This window comes from Lissotriton helveticus, chromosome 5_1 (genome assembly GCF_964261635.1).
Source record: "Lissotriton helveticus chromosome 5_1, aLisHel1.1, whole genome shotgun sequence".
In the NCBI taxonomy this organism is placed as follows: domain Eukaryota; kingdom Metazoa; phylum Chordata; class Amphibia; order Caudata; family Salamandridae; genus Lissotriton; species Lissotriton helveticus.
The window spans coordinates 1,412,732,713-1,412,747,546 of record NC_136065.1 but is presented as its reverse complement, the minus strand read 5'-3'; the positions used below and the strand labels follow the sequence as shown (position 1 = coordinate 1,412,747,546).

Genomic DNA, 14,834 nt, shown 5'->3' with positions numbered 1-14,834 from the left:
ATATTCATGCTCTGTACATTAGCCTTCCACGTGTGATTGGCAAGCATCTCAAACGTTCCATCAAAAAACAAATATGTGTTACACAATGCCCCTGGTGTATGTGTGTGCACATTATTGTGCTGCCTTTCGGCCTGGGTGTTGGTAGCTCTAAGGAGTATCCTTAGATCACATGCCATCTCATTAACGATAGTTTCCGCACACCCGACACATGCTACACTAATCTAAATTGCACACTCTACGAGGTCAAAACTACAAAAGAAACACACAAAAGTATACTTCCTGGCCAGACAGGAACTGAACACGCCCAAGTCCTTTTAATAATTATTCACACCCCTACGCTGGCCTGGCGTATACAAGCCCAACCCACTTTGCGTATGTATAAATAGGATAACCACAACACCACATGTCCCTCTTCTTCCACAATACCTCAAATAATATGCCTCATCCACCTCGCTTAACACAATGTGCAATAAAAAAAAGAAATGGATCCATGAGGTGTACACCATCCTGGCAATCAACACGGGCTCTAAATTGTGAGCCCTACTGCAAATCGTCTACGAAAGGGATCCATTAGGTGTACACTCTCCTGCAATCAACACTCCATCTGAATTGTGAGCACTGCTGCACGTAGTGTTTGCTCACACAACAATGACAGCAGGTAAGCAGAGCAGGCTGTGTGCACAGGGCCTCCAATTGAGCGCGGTGCGGCAGTAGGGGTGGGGTGCTTCAGGCTGGCTTGGCAGGTGCGAACAAACGATATTGCTGTGCATAATGATGTAATCTCTGCCCTTATTCAGTCTCAACTCTGTCTCATTTTAAAGACCTGCTGGACCGTACTGTAGGCCTGAGCCAGCGGGCAGCGTTGCCCTACAGACACCTCTTGAGCGCTGTGCTGCGGGAGGGGTGGGATGCATCAGTCAGACTGCGCACATGCGAATAAGCAATATTGCCATGTGTTATGATGTGTTCTTTGACCTCATTCAGTCACATCTCTGCCTCATTTTAAAGACCTGCTGTACCATAAGGTAGGCCTGAGCCTACGGGCAGCGCTGCTCTAAAGACACTTGTTGAGTGCGATGCTGTGGGAGGGGTGGGGTGCATCACCCTGAGTGCGCATGTGCAAAAAAGTGATGTTGCTGTGCGTAATGATGTGATCTCTGACCTCATTCAGTCACATCAGTCTAATTTTAAGGACCTGCTGGACCGTTTTGTAGGCCTGAGCCAGCGGGCAGCACTGCCCTACAGACACATGGCGTTGGCTTTTAGGACACTGTAGTGAGCTCCTTACTAGGTGTGCGTGCGCACAGGCTCCCGCCACTGCATTGCACGCGCACATTATGCTTCTAGCATGCACTCTGTTTCTTTGTAAGTGAACGTTGGCATAACATATTATTATTTAACCTTGTGTATTTTCGTGCACTCCAACTCCTCTTTGAACCACGATTACCACTAACAGTTGGTAGATCGTATTTCAAAAACAAAGTATGCATTCAACTCCTATTTTCTATCAAGCTTGAAATAAACCTTCATTTACCTCCATACGTTTCCACCAATACATTATTTCTCCCTTTCCAGACATTCCATTGATTGCCACAAGAAGGGCGGAGCGGGAGCAGACCCTGCATTGATGCCCTGGCATTCTGACACCTTCCATCGTGGTTTCAAGACACCATCCCCGACCGGAGACCTGGTCTACCGTACAAACGTACCCCGGACTAGGAGCTTGCACCAACATGTCGTGGGACACACCAGTGGTGGCAGGTGAGCAGTGAAGCCTTGGTGTGCAAGACCTACAATTGAGCACAGTGCGGGGGAAGGGGTTGGGTGCAGCACCATGGGTGCACAGGTGCATGCAAGCGATTTTCCCATAGCTAATAATGTAGGACTATATTATAAAAGAACGGCGATAACATTATCACCACTTTAGCGGCAGGAAACTGCCACTAAAGTGACAATAAGGGGTTGATAATATGCCCTTGTGAATTCCCATAGAAGCCTAGCTTCACACCAGAACCTGGGCTTCTAAGGGAATTCACGAGGGCAAATCATCAACTCCTTATTTCCGCTTTAGCGGCAGTTTCCTGCCGCTAAAGCGGTGATAATTTTATCACCCTTTCTTGATAATATGGCCCATAATCTCTGGCCTCATGTATTTAATTTTAAGGACTTGCTGAACCACACTGTTTCTCGCGGACCCCAGCGTCCTAGACAAACGGGTGACTGAAGGTAGACACTAATGGCTGGGTGCAATATGCCCATGCTCTGTCTCCTCCTCCCTCTCTTTTTTTGACTCTCCCTTCCCTTCTCCCTTCCACTCACTCCCCCTCCCTTCCATTCTCACTATGGTCCCTTCATTCGGACTACCTTGGTTTACCTCTTCCACATACCACACATACTTATTTTTAATTTTTGTGTTGCAGGTTTCCTACGCTGCTTCCACTGGAGTCCAACCCATGTTTTTTTTATTATACTTTTCTATTAAAGTTATATTTCTATTTATTTCTGCTTTAATAAAGGTTACTTTTTTTCAAATAAATAACTGAGTGTATAGGTCTTCTTTTTCTGACAACACTTCTCTAATATTTACTGTGAAAATCATCTGTTTATGGGAGATTTTAAGGACAACATTATTTAATATTAGAGTGCACCTACCAAACATAATCTAACTGACTATTAGACAAATGAAGCCTGGTTAATTGTACAACTGCAAGAGTTCTATGAGTGGATCACTTTATAACACCATAAGTACTGCCTGCGAGATTACAGAACAAATAAGGCACTGCCTAGGACCACCGAGGCTTCAGGGACTGCTGAGTCCCAGCCTGCATATTTAAATAAAGACCCCGAGTGTGGCAATCCTCGGACTTCAGTTGGCCTTGAACCCCACGAACACTTAGTAAACAATACCCGGGAAGGTGGTGCTCCCCTAAGCTGCAAAACGTCTCTGTGCCCTTCCGCGCCTAATTTACATGTGACATTAAGATCCCCAGTCCTACAGAGACCCCGCAATATAATAACTGGATTGGCCATGGCACATTACCCACCAGGGGCCTCAATTAGAAGAACAGATGAGACCCCGCTTTTTTGTTTGTTCTTTTCACTCCATTTATATCATCCGTATACCCTCTATTACAGCGATATGAGGTTTTTCTCCACTCGCTTGAAGTAGTCGAACAAGTATTTGGTATCACAGGGTGGAAGCCATGCACCACCCTCTAATAGCAAACACAAATGTCCCATGAATGCACACCCCGGGAAATTGTATGAGCTGCGCCTGAGAGGTCGCCATCTCTAGGACCATGATGCATTTGTTAGTATAAACGCATTCTAAAACTACTTACACATGTGTAGTACAGTGACCAGAATGTAGTGAAGAAGCAGAGGAAGCGCAAAATCTAACAATATAAATCCTACCAGAAGTCGGATGACATAGTTCAATGAGCTGAGGACCCTGGCATGAGTAGAAACAGCTACACGAAGAAAACGGGTCTTCAGCACAACGCAAGCAATTTTGAAATATTGGTGAGTGGTGCCTTCTTTTTGCCTTCTCCCGCTCGTCACCAAATTTATGTAGTGAAGAGGCAGACAGCAGTGGATCCAATAAGTAGATTTATTACAAGAAAACAAGACACCTGAAACAACCACCACCAGGAGCAGACAGCAAAGCAACAGTCTAATCCAGCACAAACTCTGCAAGGTTCCCCTCATGAAGCCCTACATTCTAACATTACATACTTGACTTTACAGCAATGAGCTCATGGTTTCATCCACGAGTCTTGAGACCGGTAGGGGTAAGTCTTTCTCTTCCCACTCCCTATATTGTATAAACGTAAACTAACACTTCTTCCACAGGTATGCTAATGCGCCCAGAGCACATCACTTTACAGCAATGAGCTCACAATTTAGGCTCACGGTTTAATCCCCGAGTCTTCACACCAGTAGGGGTGAGTAGTTCGCTTCCCACTCCCTATATACTATAAATGCATACTAACACTACTTACACACTTTTATCCACAGCAGCTAGTATCCTACAGCGCCCAGAGCCCATCACTTTACAGCATTCAGCTTGGTTTCATCCCCAAGTCTTCACACCGGTAGGCGTAACTACTTCGCTTGGGGATCAATCATCGATGAATTCGGGACCTAAATGACTCTGCCACACTATCTAGTCAGTAAGGAGATTGGGGGTTCTTCAAAGTCTGTTATCACTGAGGTATGTGGAAAGTCTACCTGCCCCTATTATAATTGATAAACAATGCACTATTTAGTGTCCATAGTTCTGTTTGTGCAGATTTGTCCCTGCAACAGTAGTAGTATGGATTGTCCTCCTATCCAAACCAAAAGTAAAGTAGTATCTTATTCTTTCTTGGTGGTCATTCACATTTTATTGTTGGGAATTGTCAAAGCATAAACATTTAGAAGACTTGAAAAGACATTATGGACAATCCCAGAGGACTGCACTCAGTGCATAGAGCTATTGCTGACTAGAATGGGAGTTTCGTTTAACACCTTTTGCCAACTGTGCAATCTTAGTTAGCTACACAGACAGACTAATAAGAATAATCTAGTAATACCACAGGGAGTCATAGTAGAGGCAGGATGAGAATTTAGATACAGTCTACAAGAAGAGCAAAGACGATTTAGAAAAAATCGAATGAGGTACGCTAGGAAAAAATAGGTACTCTATATTAAAATGAAAACTTACCGGGCCAGCAAAGGAGCCCTCACCTGACCGATCCTTGCCTTCTACAGCAGCAGCAGCCGATACCACCTCCTCCTCTGTCCTCTTGCCCCTGGGGGGAGCTGATGTACAAAATGAAAGAAAGAAAGACCCGAAAACATGGATGATTGTTGTCAACCAAATCAAACATTTCAAAAGAACAATAACAAAATATTTTGGCGAAATAGCAAATAGACAACTATTCCACGGGATATATTGACCTATCTCATGTGGTCTACTACAATATTAGTATTGCTTGATTTGCGGACCGTCGACTTGGAAAGTTATTAACTCACTAAATAAACTACTAAAAAGGTTCGCCTAGGACTGGCAGGCAGCAGTCCGCAGCACGCGAAGTGACAGACAAACTCCATCGTGATTGCAGATCAGTGACAACACTAAAAAGTTTCCTACTACATTAACCAGTCATTAAAATACTCAAACTATCAATCCACCACCACTATTTCTTCTTATTGCCAGGTGTACAAAGGAAGGACTGGACTTCAGTCTGTAGGGGCAGATTTACAAGCCCCTTGCGGGTCTTTTGCTCCGTTGTAGCGTGACTTTTGTGACGCAGCGGCAGAACAAAAGAGGCGCCATGGTGCGGCGTATATTAACAACGTGACGCATATGGGAGATGCATCATGTTGTAAAGCCCTGCGCCATCAGGGGACGTTCCGGCGCAAGGGAGGGCGTTCCTGCGCACGAACGCATCCTAAAAGTGGCTGAGGGAAATCTACAAGATTTCAATCAGTCACTTTTAGGACAATGATGCGTCACTCAAACCCTGCGCCTGCTTGAAGCAGACGAACGGCTTGACGCAGCATTGGGGAGATAGGGCACCCCAGAGCATTGCTGGAGCTGCGCCATCGTTGTGACGCAACTCCAGCAATGCGCCGCCTTTACGGCACAGATGCGTAACGCTTCGGTGACGTTTTGGACCCATGGTGCGCCTCATTGTAAATACGGCGCACCATGGGTGGTGGTGGCGTGGCGCACAATTACTGGCGCATCCCTGCTACTTTGCAGGGATGCGCCGGTAATTGCAAATCTGCCCCTTAGTGTCTAGCATTACGCAGTTCTGTAAACTACACTCATACATAATTTCTCAGGCAAATGAAATGAACACAAAATCGAAAACAAATAAGCATAGTAGCAACGCTACTGAGAAGGAGAGCAGTGCACCTGAAATGCACAGAAGATTTTGAAATATAATTTACCTACAATGTAATCGGCAGCATTATTGCTCTTGGTAAAAAACAAAAATTTGCATTATAATAACACACAGAGCAGGAGAAAACAGAGTAGTGATGAAATAGCTACTACTACTCACCAAGCCCAGGGATCTCGACGCCAAGCAGGTCGCACTTAAGGTCCAGGATATCCGTCCAACGGTGGGTGGCCTGGTTGTAGGTGCGCCGGACCCGAGAGTGTTCATACATGGCCCTGCACACCTTCTCCCACCGCTTCCGGCACTCCCGGATCCCGGATCTCGTAGCCGCTTGCGATCCTGCCGCCTGCCACGATGGTCCTGGGGAGGCGGCGCTGTACACTAGCGCGGCCACCTCCTCCGTGCTAAAGATCTCCCGTGGCATCACTAGCTCCCCCCTCAAATGCCCGAACGGGAGCCGGGCACGGGGTGCCGGACCCTTCCCCGTCTCGGGCTGCTTCCCGGCTCCCTTTACGATGGTCTGGGCAGAAAGGAAGGTAAATAATAAATTAGAAATAGAATAGGGAAGAAGAAACGAAAAGAGTTTAAAAGAGTAGTTTAAAATTAACCAAAAGTAGCAGAAAGCACAAAAATATAGAGCTAGAAAAATAGAGGGATAGATAATAAGTCAAATATATAAAAAAAACTTCAAACAAGTAAAGGATGGCAGAGATTGAGAGAGGATACAGAAAGGATGCCCAGAACCATAGCAATGAATGAAAAACAAGATGGCCGCGCCCGTTCACGACCGCGTGGGTAAGTTCGCGCGAGATTTCCTCCGCGATCACACACGAACTTGTACTAGCGAGCCGCACACTTCGCGAGATTACACATAGCGCCCGGAAACGGAAATACGTCACGCAAACAAGATGGCCGCGCCCATGTACGACCGCTAGGGTAACTTTGCATCGTTGCGCTACAAGCGGCTCGCGAAAATGCAAAAAACCACGTGAACTAACACACCGCAAAAAAAATCGCATATTTGCACGAATTCGCGGCTTCCGAATTCGATCTCGCGCAAATTCGCGCCCCGCGAATCGCGCAAAATTGCAGAAAAGCGATTTTTGCAAAACTGAAAGCACTCAGCAGGTGCAAAAGTTCAAGCTCATCATTAGTAACCATTCCCTGTAGTGCTTCCTGAGGGGCCCCTCCAGAGTTCAGTTGCCTACTTGCAACTATTCTATGACCCTGCTCTGACCCTCACAGCAGGCTCAGAGAATAGCTACAAGTATGCCACAATGGTCCTGTTAAAAAAAATTACACTGCAACAGAAAGCAATTACAGATAAGGAAGCAGGTGCCAGACTGGAAGTTCAAATTCAGTGACACATTAATCAGCCCCTAATTCATTCATGTCAGTTGAGGCAGGGCAGATGTGCTAACGAATTTTGCAAAACTGAAAGCACTTAGCAGGTGCAAATGTTCAAGCTCATCATTAATCAGGAAGCACTTACAGCTAAGGAAGCAGGTGCCAGCTCAAATTCAGTGACACATTAATCAGCCCCAAATTAATTCATGTCAGTTGAGGCAGTGCAGGTGTGCTTTTCCCCCCATAATCTACATTGATGAACCAGAGAGTGGCAGTGATGAACCAGAGGGTGGCATGGGTGAACCAGAGGGTGGCAGTGATGAACCAGAGGGTGGCATGGGTGAACCAGAGGGTGGCAGTGGTGAAACAGAGGGTGCTGTGATGAACCAGACGTAGAAACAACATGGTCGCGACCGTTGCGTTTGCGAACTCGTAAAAAACCCTCGCGAACTGGCAGAAACCCTTGCGAACACACAAAAAAAATCCGCAAATTCGCGAAAGTTCACGAATTTTGCGGATTGTGAATTCATGAATACGCAAATTCGCGCATCGCGAATTCGCAAAATTCGCCCATGCTTACAACAAATATAAGAAAAATTTGGCGTTTCACCTAAAATCTCCAAATACTTTTGCAGCACTTCATAGAGACATATGTTCTCAAGATGATGACTTCTGTTTGAGTAATATGTATCCAACATATATGTTTTAAAAATATCTGTACTTTCTGGATCTTTTTCTGCTAAACGTTCAATTTCTTGAACAGATTTTAGTACCCAATTTCGTACTGCAACAAGACTTAGACTTAGACTTACCAAAATTATTCTTCTATATTTGAAGTATAGACTTGCCGATAATAACCGATCTGAGCATTGATATGCTCCAATTTCTCGATGGGATAACATCTTCTAATTGAAACTGTATACATTTTTTACTTAGAGTCTTCTCGTGAGAAATGTCTTCCCACATTTCTTTCAATTCCGTTTTTTCTAATTTTGTATTGTAGGACGTTATATATCGAGCTACAGCAATGGAATTGTCTGAAACGTACTGAACATCCATGTTAGTATTTAACATGGACAGAATAACCGGATTGTAGTCATTTATGTATTTTGATTCTTCTTAAATTGTAGGTATTTTTTGGAGACTTTCTTGTTATGGTATGTCGCATAGCTGACTTAAAACTGTTCACTCTTCGTTTGGAAATTCCTACAGGGGTTGAAGAAAGTAAAACCCCTGTTCCAGCTCATTTCACAGATATGTCAATCATGTGACGTACTGGTCACCACAAACTGTTTATTCCTGCTCATGCACTATCCCAGGGATGTACAATATCTCTTAACTGTGTCCTGCTCCCTCCGTTTACTTTGTCTCTGGCATTTACTCATCCTGAAATGTCATTTGTAACTTAAACAAACCAGGACTTGTTAATGACTGAATGAATGTGATAGTGTGTGTTATGGACAGGTCACTACTTGTGAGGTAAAAAAGGTCAAATGGAAATGTAAACTGTGCTGCCTTTTTATTAATGTTAGATCATTTTAAATGTACTATGAAGAAGAATTAAAGTATCCTTTCCTGGATGTACGTATTTATGTATGAGACTGTAATGAGACACAATTTTGTGTCTGGTATTTACTCGTCTTGAAATGTCATTTGTAACTTAAACAAACCAGGACTTGCAGTTGTCGGTACTCCCCCACAGGAGACTACCTTACAAGGCGGTCCTACTGATGAAGATGGGTGGAAAGATTCTCCATCCCATCCTTCCCTCACTGAACTTGGCAGCATGGGTCCTGAGGTCCTACAATATGGACACTTAAATCTGCTGCAGGACTGCATGCACATTCTGAAAGAGGCTAAGAGGCTTTCCACAATAGCGTCATACGAGTTTAAGTGGAAGACATTCTACCTATGTTGTGTTGCAAATAATTTTAATCCTACAAAAGGGGCCGGAGGAAGTGATTCTTTGTTACCTCTTTTATTTAGCTAGGACAGGTCTTAAATATGGCTCCGTCAGAGTTCATTTGTCGGGCATTACTGCATATAGAAAATTGCTCAACAAACCTTTTTTTCAGTTTCAGGTTAAAGATTTCATACAGGGCTGAAGAAAGTATATCTCCTCTTTCAAGTTTATTACATATATGTCTGAACTATGGAATGTACTAGTCGTCACAAGCAGATACGGGAAAAGCAGCAGACAGATAGAACTTGTCTATATCAGCTCTCCCGTGACATAGGGGGGTACAGAGATACATAGGGGTCCACAGATGGATGGGATACTCAGATATATAGGGGTCCACTGATGGATAGAACACCAGACCTGGGGGTGGCAAGTATATCTCTGCTTCCCACTTCATTATACAGATGTCTGAACTTTGGAATGTACTAGTCGTCTCAGGTAGATACGGGAGAAGCAGCAGATAGACAGAACCTGTCTATATCAGCTCCCCCGTGACATAGGGGTGGATACAGATACATATAGGTCCACAGATATATAGAACAGCAGCAGTGGGGGTGGCAAGTATATCTCTGCTTTCCAGGTTCATTACACCGATATCTGAACTATGGAATGTACTAGTTGTCACAAGCAGATATGGGAGCAACAGCAGACAGACTGAACCTGTCTATATTAGCTCTACCATGACATAGGAGGGTACACAGATACACAGGGGTCCACAGATGGATAGAACACCAGCCCTTTTTTTTAAGCTTGGTGTAAAGATCCACTGACTGCTCTCCATGTGCTATCAGCCGTCCATATTTTATACAGGTCATTCTAAGTTTTCCAAATTGGGAACGAATCTTAGGTTGTGCAGTAGAGGTTGTTTGTGTGCTCCACTGGTACTTGGGCCTCCTCATGAAGCAGGAGGAGCCTCTCTCAATCTCCTTAACTCTTCCCTTGCAAAGTTGACCAGATGTTTGGTCTGCAAGTGCTTCCGTATGTTTGCAGTTCTACAAATGTACTTTTGATTGAGGTCTTGTCTTGAAAGCACAGTCTTGCATATGTGGCAAGTAACTTTTGTTGTATTCACCTTTTTTAAGCCAGGTGGAAAGGTGAAAAATTTCCAGAGAATGCTGGTATTTGTTTACTTTGTTGGAGGTTGAGGAAGAACTTCCTGCTCTGATGAGTTCTCTGAATCAGAGGATGATTGTGGATTAGCAGCAATAGTATCTTTAAGTAAATTTGTAATCCAAAAAAGAAAGAGCAGTATATATTCTCAGGAGGTGTTTTCCTAAGAAATATTCTTAGAAGAGTGATAGAAATAGGTGGAGTCCTTCAATAGAAAGTATAATGAACCAATGCAATCTCTTTTTTTGGTCACATGGGGTGTGCGTAGGATGCGCCCAGCGCAACTTTACGAAATTACATTAAAAAGTTATGTACTTTTTATTAAAGGTAATTAATATTCAGATAAACTCTTGTCTTAATATTTATATTAAGTATATATAAATATATTTTTTAATAATAAAAAAAATTGTGGGAGTTGCGCACCGACCATGTCCAATATGGATATGACTTTACATGCTACCACACTTCCATCACATCACGTAATACGTACATCACAGTACGCCATGGGAGAATAGATTCTGAAAGCTAATGAGAGCTCTTGCTCATGCATGGGTATTATATCACAGAAATCTAGCAGTCAGCTTTCAGAATTGTTTATGCCTGCCATTACAGTTGATTATACAGATGTCTCAACTATGGAATGTACTAGTTATTACCAGCAGATAAGGGAGCAGCAGCAGACAGACAGAACCTGTCTATATCAGCTCCCCCGTGACATAGGGGGGTACACAGATACATAGGGGTCCACAGATGGATGGGGTACACAGATACATAAGGGTCCACATATGGATAGAACAACAGCCCTTTTTTAAGTCAGGCGGAAATATCTGCTGACTGTTCTCCATATGCTATCAGTCGGCCATATTTTATACAGGTCATTCTAAGTTTTCCAAATTGGGAACAAATATCACAAGCAGATACAGGAGCAGCAGCACATTGACAGACCATATCTATATCAGCTTCTCTGTGACATAGGGGGGTACACAGATACATAGGGGTCCACAGATGGTAGAACATCAGCTCTGGCGGGTGGCAAGTGTATGTCTGCTTCCCAATTCATTACACAGATGTCTCAACTATGGAATGTACTAGTCGTCACAAGCAAATACGAGAGCAGCAGCAGACAGACAGATAGAATCTTGGTCTGCAAGGTCTTCCGTATTCTTGCAGTTCTACACAAGTACTTTTTATTGCGGTCTCGTCTTGAAAGCCCAGTCTTGCATATGAGGCAAGTAACTTTTATAGGGATTCTGAAACATTTGTTCAGCTTTGTTCTTTTTGTTATTAAAAAACATGTAGAGCGTGCTAAAATACAGCATTGGCTAATCAAGCATTAGCTATTCACTTATGTAAGAATCTGCAAACAGGGTCTATACATAGGGCATTATCAGTCTCAGCTTCTATTCTTGGAATGTTAAATATTGATTCACATGTGCCCTTCTACCTACTCACCAACACCTGTGGTTGTTTCATTTTATTATTTATTTTACATATGTATTGACTACTCTATATTACACTTACTATATTATGAAACTCATGTGTGAATAGAATGTAACAATTGAGTTGATGTCCAAGGAGACTAATTAAAAAACGAGAAGTGAGTTTACTCCCAAATTGAAGGGCTTCTTCAAAGAAATACTACTTATCTTAATCTGGACAGAACACTAGATAGCAGGAGTATTCAAAGTATGTAAATTTACAACTAGCATACGAAGTCATTTTTACCATGAAAAGAAACTTACTAATACATACAATTCGTATATTTATAATCTGAATAAGGTTACTAGGATATTACATGTGTTTCTATGCATGAAATTGGCAACCATCTGTAGTATTCTTAACATAGTGCCTGTTGGAAACAAAGTGAAAATTAATTGGTTATTCTGTACGGATTGGAGATAAATAATAGTTTTTTGTTTCACTAACTTACATTTATTTACATACTAAACATAGTGCACTGTCTCCAGTCAGTGGCAAAGTGGAAATAACTCTATTGCTAGGAAGGGTGTATAGCCAGTGAACCAAGATGGCGGATGCAACTCAGAAAAGATTCTTGTAAATCCATTAGTTATACTGAGAATCACCCTGTATCAGACCCATCTCCACAAGTGTGAATTGGAGATTATATGAAAAATAAAACCTCAAGTACTTATATACGTTATTTTTTAACTTCATCGTTTAGTAATATTAAGAATATTTACCTTACTGTTATCCTTAAAAAAAGTATTTTTGTCTGCATACAATACAGAATGTTTCATCAGATTCTAAATGAAAAAAGAAGTACATTAGCGGATTATAACAGCAATGGTAAAAATTGGAAACTTAATTTGCATTATTTTCTATATGTTTACAGGTGTTTACCTATCTTGTATATAGGACAGTCACAACTGTTCAAAACAATTTCTTATGACAGGATAACAAATATAATTTTAAATTGACAAACATAATTAAAATATCTTACTATACTATGTTCAAAATGTAATATGTGTCTTTTTATAAAAAAGATTCAAAGACAAAACAAAGTACCAAGTAATCCGAAGTTTATGAGACCACTAGGGTATTATACATTTTCTATCATAAAATGTTAAAGTCAAACCTTATGACTTCATTAGGTCCATCGCAATTTTGATTTAGCCTGTGGCAACCAATTTCTGTCATGGTTGAGACATCGGTATAATAAGGTAGAACACTTCATTTACAGAGACCATCTGAGTGCATCCAGACCTCCATTTACGTGCTTAGAGCACTTACAGAAAAACAATTAAAAATGTATATGTTGTACAAATGGCCAACTTTGATTTTAATGTACATAAAAACAATTGTTCTCAATAGGATTGGGGTTGAAAAGCAATCATCCATAATGGAAGTATCATTACCAGAATGCAAAAAGCATCACAGTTGTAGCTCTTCTGTTATCTTTGGTTAGATTATAACAATAACTTCCATTGGTCATATTAGGGACTTTTCAATATCTGTTGCAAAACCTTTTAGAGATATACAAATGGTTATGTTAAATATTTCATTTTGATTTAACATGTTGAGATTATAAGTTGTACGTGAAGGCATTTTGCTAGCATTATTGACTATTTTTCAAGCTTTTCTTGCATATTGGCAATACTATATGGTCCACTAAACTTATGCTCGAAAATGATTCCTTTCCTTGTTGTTCGCTTGCAATTTGTCAGAGGTATTAACTCTTCTTCTCTGAAGGTGTACGGCTTATATATTAGTATACTCATATAAATGATTTGTCTGTGGGTGATAGATTGCACTTACAGAACGTTCTAATTGTAAAAATTTAGATAACTCTCAATTAACCTTAAAAAAATAGGTATAATTATATTTGAGAAGCAAGATTGGCCACTCACTTCATTCACAAACTCCTGACCTTGATCTGATAGAACCCTTTTTGAACTTCTTTGATCTAGAAATTCAGAAATAAACATCACGGAAAATTGAAAGACACGTCTTCAAATAAAAAATTAAAGACAACATTTTCACTTCCTTTCCCAACAGCAGGCTGAAAACGTGTAACGAGCATTTAAATGAGAAACATATGGGTTTCAAAAACAAACGTCTATAAGACTATACGCAGGAACCACAGTCACACTTCAGAAAATACTCCAACGCTTACAGAACGCATTCGCATGACTCATCCTCAACATTCCCCACCACAGCCACATATCAGCCCACCTGAGAGACCTGCACTGGCTCACCGTCAACAAAAGGATCACGTTCAGGCTCCTCACCGACGCACACAAAGCGCTCCACGACATAGGTCCCAAATACCTCAACAACCGCCTCACATCCTGCACTCCAACAAGCAAACTCCACTCCGCCAGCCTTGCCCTCGCCACCGTCCCACGGATCTGCAGAATCACTACCGGAGGAAGATCATTCTCCTAGCTGGCGGCCAAGAAGTGAAACTCCCTCCCCGCCCACCTACGACTGACCCAGGACCACCTCACTTTCAGGAAACACTTCGAGACCTGGCTCTTTGAGCAGTAGCGGCACTCCCGCCCCTCCCCCCCCCCAGCGCCTTGAGACCCTCAAGGGTGAGTAGCACACTCTACAAATGCATTGATTGATTGATTGACTATCACAATGGAGATTTATATTTCATACATTTTTTTATAGATGCAAGAAAAATTATAACTGATACATTATTCAATTTCAAATAACATATTTGACCAATAAAATCGTGAGGACATGCTTTTTTATTCGTTTCATTCATACTAGAATGCCCACTAATTCTACGAAAACATAACAGCACAGTTATCTGTCTGCAAACATATGAAATACATAAATGCTTATCTCACAATGCTTTTCTATCATGAAATGTTAAAGTCAAATCTGATAACTCCATTAGTTCCATTGCAATTTTCGGCTGAGAGTATATGGAGAGCAGTCAGTGGATCTGATGTGTCGAGTTGTTGCCGACCACTTGGGATAGTGCATGGGCAGGAATAAAGAGCGTCTGGCAACCAGTACGTCCCATGGTTGAGATATCTGTATAATGAGGTAGA

General features: G+C 42.1%; 1 long non-coding RNA gene across 1 annotated transcript in view; it reads right to left on the bottom strand.

The window, feature by feature from the left end:
* The window catches only part of LOC144753639 (uncharacterized), a 318,644-nt gene extending 306,072 nt beyond the window's left edge, over positions 1–12,572 (bottom strand). Inside the window, exon 1 of the long non-coding RNA XR_013594447.1 lies at positions 12,510–12,572. This is a non-coding gene — a long non-coding RNA (uncharacterized LOC144753639). The remainder of the gene's footprint in view (positions 1–12,509) is intronic.
* Between the last annotated feature and the right edge of the window lie 2,262 nt (positions 12,573–14,834).